Below are 10,603 nucleotides of genomic sequence, written 5' to 3' on the forward strand. Positions count from 1 at the left end.
AAATGATTTAAAATTTTGTTTAGGTTAAAGATTGATCAACAGGCTTGTGTCAAAGATAGCTGCAACTCTGCCACCTTGTCCAGCACCTTGAGGAATATATAATAATAATAAATATATAAGTATTGGTATGACTGGGAGGAATAGATTCATTAAGGCTAACATTCAACATGAAACAACCAAGTTTCTCAAAGACAAAACAGATCTATAGAATATTCTGATATTATCTCGTTAACAAGTACTGCTTTAGAAGCAAGAGATCTAATTTTCAGAGTCCACACTTAACTATCCTATTGTTTTGTACTTCTGCAGTAGTGGTGTTAATCCTTATCAAGTTTCCGTGCACAGCTCCTCCTGTGTTCAAATCAGCATTCCTTTCTATGACTAGTTAGGATCTCAGTAGTTACTTGTATCATCTTTGATAATTCTTCATAAACCTTTGTAAATTAATATGATTTTACATATGGCTGCTGTGTGAAACCACTAGTCAACGTTAACTTCTTAACTTATGCTACATATCGTACGTAAATTACGTAACTATTTTAAGTTACATAACTTACTAACTAACTAACGCAAACTATAATCTTTTCCTAAACCTAACCAAACTGCAACCATTTCACTACATTAACTATGTGCTTTCATTTGAAAGTCTATTCAGACCTAACATTTTTAATATTGCCCTGCGCTTCCAGAAATGACACTGAAGGAGTACACAGTGCGTTAATAAGAGACGCCAAGTGGTTTTGACCAAATGTCCATATGTGGTGACTTGGGAGCATGGCTGTATAAAGAGAACTGGATACAGCGTTGAAGGCGATACTCATTCTTTGAAAACTGCTCAGTGGCGCATGATGCTAAAAATGTTCCAACTTCCAGGTAAAAATTTACCCTGACAGGTGTTCTCATTCTATCACAGTCTGCCATGGTGGATGGCACATAGTCAGTACTTTTAACACTGTCAATTGTCATGTTTCCATCAATATATTTTTATGCACATTTTGGAGTATTGCATTAGAAAAGGTTAGGAGTTAATGTGCCAAATGGGAGACGGAAACACCTTTGCGACCATTTACCTCACATGCCTGATCAGCTGTTTCCGCTGTCAGCATCTATAACATCTATAACGGAAGCATGACTGGTAGCAACTTGGCCACTTGAATCACATTGCTGAATACCTCTGTCCATTTTTCACAGGTTCATGGTCCTCAGTTCCATGCAACTTTTTTTTTGTTTCTGGTTTGCAACCTCTACTTCTTGTTCATTACAGCCATGCGTAATGTCAACTTCTGACATAATTATGCAATGCGTATAGCTTAACTAACTGTAGCTAAATACAGCCTCCTTTCAATGCTAACATCTGCATGCTAACATGTTCTCAATGGCAATGTTGGCTGAGGCTGATGAGAATGTTTTTGTCAGAAACCAAATGATTGGACAATTTGACCTGATGACGGCACTAGAAGAATCGTCAACATCACCAAAGTCATTAGGATAAATATTCTGGGAATCAACATGATGTATGTCACCAAATGTATTACATTTTGTGCCAATCCATCTTAATGATGTCAAGATATTTTGCTCAATATGTGAATGTTTTGACATTTTGACAGTGAACGTTAAGGGGATTCCAAAAACTGTTGTGGGGAAGATGGATATCTGTGGTGGTTTCATGATAACTCTATAGTTGTAGAAGATTTATAGTCATGGTGGCACTTACTGTCACTACTCACTTACTACTGTGTAATCTATTAGCTAAGTATAAAACATGTCTGTGTATTTCCTGATCTGTCCAGCCAATCCCTGGCTCCCCCTGGTTGCATGTCGAAGTGTCCTTGGGCAAGATACTGAACCCCGAATTGCCCCTGGCCCCTTGCCCCTGTTCCGCCAGTGTATGAATGTGTGTGAATGTTAGTTTCCGTTTGAGCACTTAGGCTCAGTGTATGAATGTGTATGACTGGTGAATGCAGATGTAGTGTAAAAGCGCTTTGAGTGGTCGAAAAGACTAGAAAGGCGCTATACAAATACGGAGCATTTACATTTGAAGCATACATACAGTAAGGCCCAGTGAGAGTGTTGAGTCCTTCTGCTGCTAAATACTCAGAAGAATGCTGCAAATGATTTGACCTGTGATTAAAGGGACATTTTAAAATCTTAAGCCAACTTTGTCCTCATGTTAAGCAGCCAAATGAGTGTGTCTGGACTTTCAGCTGCTCCCTCACTAATGCCACAGACAAAGTGCCGAACCTGCGAACAAGATATCATACCCTTCATGTGATTAAAATAAATTTTATACTGACATGTAGCACATTCTAAATAACACGCGAGGCGTTTTTGTATTCGACAATATATAAATATGTCTGTGGAAAATATTCTTGCATATTTTTTAACTGTTGCGTGTTATGTTTGTGTGTGAAGCGCCAGTCTTCCTCTGCACATTTGGTGGCTCGGTGGCGGGGTATACACGAAAGAAAGGGGACTGGCACTTCCTGGCGATGTGCACACTCATTGGTAGTCCGTGGACAGGGCATGGAAGTTTAATTTTTTGTTTACATGCTAGCTGTAGTTAGGCTAATATAAAGCGACACAATAGCAGTTCGTGTGTATTGATTGATATAATAATGCGTTTTGGACTAAATATTTTACTGGATTGGATCGTCTGGACCCTTGCCAACGTAACAAGGCCATTTTTGTTGGAATGTAATCCACCAGTGGACTACGGCTTCACAGATTAGTGGTGTCAATTTTGATTATAGGCAGTGCTTGAAGTGGGCAACCGATACCAGTAAGTTACTTCTACATTTTACTCTTTGGCTTTAATTTATTTGAATCACGAACAAATCAGGATCATCTTTAATTCATCTTTAATTCAAATCATCTTTAATTTGTTGAGGAAAAGGGACTGAATGTTTTACCTCAGATTTGTTAAGTGATCCCAGTATTTCCCACAGAATGACAAAGTAACTGTGGCACCACCTATTAACAACGCGCTAACCTCGACAACCCAGTTGTATTCTAACGTTAACTTAGATCTTCTTATTAGCTAGGCCCCTTACATGCTTGCTAATAATTTTTTTTAAGCTGGGCGTCCAACAACGTTATAATGGACAGATTTGTGCAGCAGTGGAGAGAGAGAGAGGGGCAAGCGAGAGGATGTGCTGCGTAAATGCGCTACGCCGCTCTGCAATATAATACGGTTTTAAATAGGCCTAGTCAAAAAAATTGAAAATCAATATGTGGCGGTCAGCGCTGATTTTGTGGTGGGCCGCCACAAATAAATGAGCGTATGGGAAACACTGGATCCACTGTTTGGCATTAAGTGTTTTTTCTGACCATAAAAATAGATTAAAACCACAATTAACCATCTGGTTTCTTCAACTTTCACTCAGGAGAAACAATCTACCTTATAATGATTTGACATTTATCGTAGGGATGATCGATATTGAGGATCCCCTGACCTCCATCATATATTTCCACATTGAATGTTTTATCAAACTAGAGTACAATTATCTTCGTGTCTTCTTCTTGTGAACCCAGAATTGTGTTTCTCCATGTTTCGTGAGCTAAGTGTATGTCAGACCCCGAATCTAGAGTCCCTATGTCCCCGACAAAAAGTTACACTCTTGCCCCCTACCGTCCATCTTTGTCGTAAACCCCGAACACATTTCAGGCAGAGAAAAATTTTTTGCTTTAAGCCCTGAGTGGTGTTTCTAATGGTGTTTCTCTCCATCCATATTATATTTTCTGTCTTCCCTCTTCTGGTATCTCGATTTTACTTTTAATGAATCAATAGCAATATCTCTCCAGAAATCATGTGCCTGTTTCTCTGAACAGTTATCAAAGGTACTCTTTCTTCAATAGAAAGGGACGCCAATGAGGTTTCATTTCTTATTATTAATATTCAGTAAAAACATACAGTATACTAATATTATAATAATATTTGTGGAATAACAGACCCAATAAATGACTTCCAAACTACACCCTAAATATTGTGCATCTAAAAATATTGTTATAACTGATTCATTCAGCTGCTCATTAATACAGAGATTTTAAAACAACCAGTTTCTCTTCTCCATAGTAAACTGTGCTGTGAGCTCATTGAGAATCCAGTTCCTTCCAGTTTACTTGGTCTACCCCTGACAAGCAGACAGTCAATTAAAAACATGTTTCCTCGTCACTGTTAACACAGTCACTCAACAGGAGCAACACATTTCCTTTACGCCAAAGCTGCCAGATGAATCAGTCAGAGTCATGAATGGACTGGATGATGGAATGAGGAACACCAAATAAGGAAGGAGGAATGACTAGAAACTGTTCTGACTGGGACTGCACAGAGTTGCACTGCTTGGCGTGATTCACATAGTCATGATGAGTGTGTGTGTGTGTATGTGTGTGTGTGTTTTATCTTCATTTTTTATCCTAATGAGGATGAAACGTCTCCACAATACACTGATGAACCAAATACCTCACATTTTTACTTCCGCAGCTTCCTAACAAACACATGAATAGTGTACATGAGGTCAGACTGAGGATGATCTAATAGTGCTACAAACCCTTACTTATTCAAACTCTGAGTTATTGTGGAGCACAGTTATTCACTGCTTGGTAGATGATTTGTTGTGGTGACCGACCTTATCTTAACAAGTTGTAATACACATTCATACGTAGTGTTTATTTATGTTTATAAAGCTTTATTGCATTGAATGCATGGGCATCATGCAACTGAAGTATGCTGAAGTGAAAATGAGTGAGAGAGGGTAGTCATGCCTGCTCTGCTGGCTCTGCCTCTCCCCAGTCATATCAGTCTGACGGCGTCTCACTGGGAGTTAATGTCTACCAGCCTGGGCGAACACTCTTGCAACAGGAGGTGTATGTGTGTTAATTCATGTGAGTGTTTGCACTGTTACAGGGAGGAGGGGAGGATAGTGAAAGAGGTTAGACAGCATTTTCCACTCCCGCCTGTCTGTGTGGTGTAACCTGTCTCTGATTTTCCTGAGTTATTTTATAAGTGGAAAGTCAACGGTTGGGAAACTGTCCTGCTGCTCAGGACTGCATAGTTGTTCTTTTAACAGCTTTCCAACTTGTAATACAAAGTTCCAAATTTCCTTAGATTATAGCACAAAAATGTATTACTGTAGATAATCATGTTAACACATATAAGTGACTTAAATATCCTTTGCGTCATGTCATTGCTGTAACAAAGTAATGAGTAAACCCATACTCAGTTTGTAAAAGCTTTATCTGTACTGTACTGTACACCCTGTTCTTATCACCATTGTCAGACTGGTGACTTTGCCCCTAGATTTAGCAACTGTTCTTACGCCCTGGCTACTAGCAACAAATCTTGCAACTTTTTTCAGAGGAACAATGTTGTGTTGACTGCCAAGTCATTTATCAACACATGATGCCAATGCATAGCTGTGCTGTTGGCTTGTGAAGGTTACTTTCTGTTCTGATGAGCAGTTGGCACTTTAGCCTCTGCCATCATTGTGTACACCGGTTAATGTGTGTAAAGCACTTTGAGTGGTCGGAAGACTAGAAAGTACAGAGCATTTACCATTTAGTCCAGAAGCAATGTAAAAGGTAGAAGCTACAAAAGTAATGAGAGCTGAATACAGAGAGATCCAGTTGCCCTTGATTTTAACCTTCGTTGGATAACTATGACCTGGATGACTGAGAATCTTCATAGACATCGAATACAGAGAGACTTTCAAAAACACAACTTTCTCTCTGATCATCTATGTTCTGATAGGGCAGGTTTGGTTATTAGCAAATATTAAAGGTGTAACACATCACAAAACTCATTTGTGGGATCAGCAAAAAAAAGTTTGGGTTAAAATTTACTATTTTTGCTCTGGTGTAGCCGCCTCTCTCTGTCAGTAGTCACCACTCTGTAGTCTCACTTAGTTTCTCCCATCTGATTGGTTACACAGGTTCTTTAAATACATTTTCATCATACATGATCAAACTACACCTTGATCATATTTTTAACAACTGGATTAGTAGTTTGTTCCATCAATTTTGAGTATATAGGGGTAAAGGCAAGCTTAATCGCTCCGATTCCATTTCTTTCCATTGAGGAATGTCCCTTGTAGCAAAATAAAATTTAATGGTTCTTAATTGTACTATCCAGTAGTCCCAGGTTATATTGGGACTTTTTAACCCTCCCTTTTAATTATAGAAGACTCTGGCCGCTTGTTTGCCCATATAAATTATGTATATAACCTTCTAATTTTTTGAAGAAGGAGATAGTGGAATATTCTGAAATACATACAATATTTTAGGGAGAGTATATTCATTTTTATAATATTTATTCTACCAATCTGGGATAAGAGCAGGGTAATCCATCTATCAAATGATTTTGTTGAGGATTTTGGCAGGTAATTGATTTTCGTTGTTCTAGCTGTTTTCCGTCCAAAAACAGCTGTCCTTTGTGTCACCAGAGACCGTCTGGCGGGCCGCCATCTTGGTGAGGTCGTCTGAGCTGACAAGTTTCCTTTCTGTCGTCAGATTGAAGTAGAGAAGAAGAGTTTGCTTTGGCGGAGGCGGTCTTTATTGGCCTCTGCTGGCGACCCGTAGGAGCTACACAGACATGCAGGATATCAATCGATGTGTCTCTTCAATATGAAGAGAAAGTAGGATGTACGATGTTCTTGTTATGAGTTAAGGATTCTGTTCTTGTTTTGGTTCCATGTCTGGTGTTCTACTGTTTTGCCCATGTCTGCTCTTTGTTTTGTTGATCCTGTTTAAGTCTGGTTTTGGTTCTGTGTTTCTCTGTGTAGCCTTGTTATTTTATCTCATGGTCTAGTTTACTTAGTATCTGTTTTGTCTCCTATCTTAGTTCCCTGTTCTGTCACTTAGTTAATGTCTTTATGTTTAATCCTTCAGTCTGTTTTCCGTGTTTGTAGTTTATTTGTGATCTGTCTGATTGTGTCTGAATTAGGTTGTTATTCTGATCTGTTACACGTTATTCTGATATGGCCTGTGTTTAGTGTTCAGTTAAATGTTTGCTGTTTCCCTTAGTATCTGTCCGGTCATTGTAGCGTGTAGATGCTCTGTCTCATATTGTGGTTATAGCTCGTCATTTCCTGCCTGTATCCTGTTGTTTTTTGGATTACTTATGTTTCTGGATTTTCAGTTGGATTACCTTGTTTGCTTGGACTGTGTTTATTTAGGATTTCCTGGACTCATTGTAAGTGTGCTCACCTGAAGTTTGTTAGTAAACCCTTTTGAACTGTACCTGCTCCACTCTGCGTCCTGCATTTGGGCCCACCAACCTTCTCCACACCACATATCTTAACAGATCTGGTCTCATGCTGTGGCCTGTAGAGCATGGGAGTGCTTTTGGTCATAGGAATATTGACTGTTTTTATCAATATTTCAATGTTTTGGAAGCTTTGTTATTTGGAACGTGGTTGTATGGAGAGGAAATAATGTTTTGAAGATAACTCCCAATAAAAGTGAACATATAAACAGTAAATATGGCCAAAACATTCGCCTGGTACATTTTTGAAAGATTGTGTACATCAGTTTCTTTTCATCAAATTTACAGTTAGTTGTATTCCAGGTGTATTAAAAGAAATCCAGGTGCATTATAATCTTATGATGGTTTTGATGGTTTATTGCATTCAAATATAGATTTTTTTTTTACTAGGTGAGGATGAAAATATATATTTTCTGTATTGCATCTCCATGTAGTCTGTAATGGTAAAATAAATGTTAATGGATTTATATTCCTTAGCTTCTGACCTTTCAAAAGAGACCAGAATTATGCATCTAGGCCTAATGGTTGAGGAGATATTACTGATTTATATTGGGTATGTTATTTTAGGCGTTTTTCCTGGAAATAGGTGCCAGGTACCATGTGTAATAGAATTGAGGACATAGTATTGTTAATGGTATATTGTGATGGCACCAAAGGAGTTTATAAACTGTTGCAAAGCAGGGATTGTTTTGCTAAGGCGCGAACAAGATGATGTCATCCGCATATAGAGAAAGTTTATGTTCTGACCATCCAGTTGTTATTCCCACAATTCCAGTGTGCATCCGTACAGCTATAGCAAATGGTTTGATCACTAGAGTAAACAAAAGTGGGGACAAGGGGCATCCTTGACGGCATCCTCTTTTAATTATAATTGGATATTATATATCTTTGTTTGTTAGTATTTCTTCCATAGGATTTAGGTATAGTAACTGAACCCACCTTATGAATATATTCCCTGTTCCAAAGCTTTCCAAGATAATAAAAGGTATGTCCATTCCACCTTATCAAAAGCTTTTCAGCTTTTGTAACGATAGGACGGTCCTATCTGAAGTGTTTAGTTTAGGAGCTATGTCCTTCCAAAGTGAAGGGTTTTACAGCTTTTAGAGATAAATGTAGCCACGTGCCTTTTCTCCCTCAAAATTGCAAAATCTGGCTAAGTGGAGGTTTGATTTTTTATCTCTGAACCTTAATTGATAGGAAAGTCACAGTCGTCTGTCATTCACTCCCTGTTGTAACTGCAGGCTGAGTTCTCCCCCGTCACTGATTCTTTAACTTGCTATATCTTCCTACCTGTTTGGAGTTTGGACACATGATGTATAGTTTTATGCTCAGCTACTCAAGTACTAACTAAAAATACCTAAATGATAGCTGAAAAGCTTTTCTTTAAGCAAATACACTTTTTGTATCAACAAAGCATCAAATTGTGCATGCATGTGCAGAGGGGGGTGCAATGGGTGTTTGAGCACCTGCCCTTTTGCCCTTTGATGCCCAATGTGTCCCTATATAGATTTCAGACAAAGGTATGAAATGTTAATGTGATAGGTAAATGCTGCTCTCTCATGGTTATTATGGGCCAACAGAATGAACACACACACACACACACACACACTTCTTTTATTTAGATTTATGATTTTACATATAGTCAATCAAAATATTTATCAGATTCACAAGGCAATATATGAAATCATTATTACAATATTGCACGCGCACGCACACACACACACACACACACACACACACACACCCCTACCTGTCTATAGATTTGTCTCACTCTTACCCCTGCCTTGGCCAACCTAGTCCTTTCTCCCAGTACTGTTTCCTTCCCAGATTATTTCCCACACTTTTTTGAACCTGGTATCTTATTTCCTCTACCTGCAGCTGTTGGTGTGCAGCAGTCTCTGTGAGCATCTCCCTCTTACGTTCTCATAGCAGCCAGCCTAGGCAGCGGCTGCAGCAATACAGCAGGTCAGTCAAAGTGAGTCAGTCCCAAATACTGTCAGCAATCTTTACATCTTCTCAAGGTCAAATATTTGTTTCATCAGCTAAAATATCTCCTATGTTTGTGATATCTGTAGTCACAGATCACCTCCAGTAGTATCAACAGCAACAAAAGCAGCAGCAGCATCCCCAGCAATCCTTCAACAGCAACTGTTCCCTGTAAGTTATGTCAGCCCACTGTGTTTTAAAGCCAGATTTGGGTATTCCCTGTGTTTCTTTTTCAAAACCGTCACAGCATTTGTTGATGTAGCGATACAAACAGCCTTATTTAAATTCTTGTTCCATGTGCCCCTTTTATACTTTGAGCACAAACCCTTCCAAAGGTCTCTGCACGGCCCTGAAATTGTGTCATCAAAAGCAGACTGGCTGGTGGTGCAGTAAAGCCCCTTTCCACTGCACAGTACCAGCTTGCCTCGACTCGCCTCGCCTTTTTTGTACCTGCTACAGGTACTTTTTTTCGTATCACCTAAATTGTGACTCGAAAACACAACATACTACTGATTGGTCAGAAAGAATCGTCACTATTCACTGCGTCATCAATGTGCGCGCCTGACAGAGGCCAGCAGCAGAAAGTTTTATATTTTACAATTTTCATACGTTATTTCATTACTAAATCCACTTGAGAAATCAACTGTAGATTTTGAATATTGACAGCTTTGCAAAAAGTGATGGCGGAACAAAAATGTGTAAGTGCGGCAACCCGTGGGAGGAGCTCGCGAGGCCGGCCAGCCGCCCGCTCACAATGCCCTCTGGTCCTACTGTCACAGAAACCGTTGCAGCAACAACGGCAGGGGAAAACACAGCTGGAAGGTTTTCATACCGCTTATCTGTCTTTACATTCTGAGTAATGTTTGTTGTTGAACATGTTAACGATTGGCCGAGTCCTCCATGCATGCCAAAGTTAGTCATGGAGTTCCACAAGGATCTGTGCTCGGACCAATCCTCTTCACTTTATATATGCTTCCTTTAAGCAATTATTATCAGGAAATATTCCATAAGCTTTCATTGTTATGCAGATGATACTCAGTTATATCTATCGATCAAACCAGATGAAACTCATCAGTTAGCTAAACTTCAAATGTGCCTTCAGGATGTTAAAACCTGGATGACCTGTAATTTTCTAATGTTAAACTCAGATAAAACTGAAGTTATTGTTCTGGGGCCTAAGCACCTCCGTGACGCATTATCTAAAGATATAGTTTCCCTTGATGGCATCGCCCTGGCCTCCAGCACCACTGTGAGGAATCTTGGAGTTATCTTTGATCAGGACATGTTGTTTAAGTCTCACATTAAGCAAATTTCAAGGACCGCCTTTTTTCACCTACGTAATATTGCGAAAATCAGGAA

The sequence above is a fragment of the Micropterus dolomieu genome, linkage group LG03 (assembly GCF_021292245.1).
Source record: "Micropterus dolomieu isolate WLL.071019.BEF.003 ecotype Adirondacks linkage group LG03, ASM2129224v1, whole genome shotgun sequence".
NCBI classification, from domain to species: Eukaryota; Metazoa; Chordata; class Actinopteri; order Centrarchiformes; family Centrarchidae; genus Micropterus; species Micropterus dolomieu.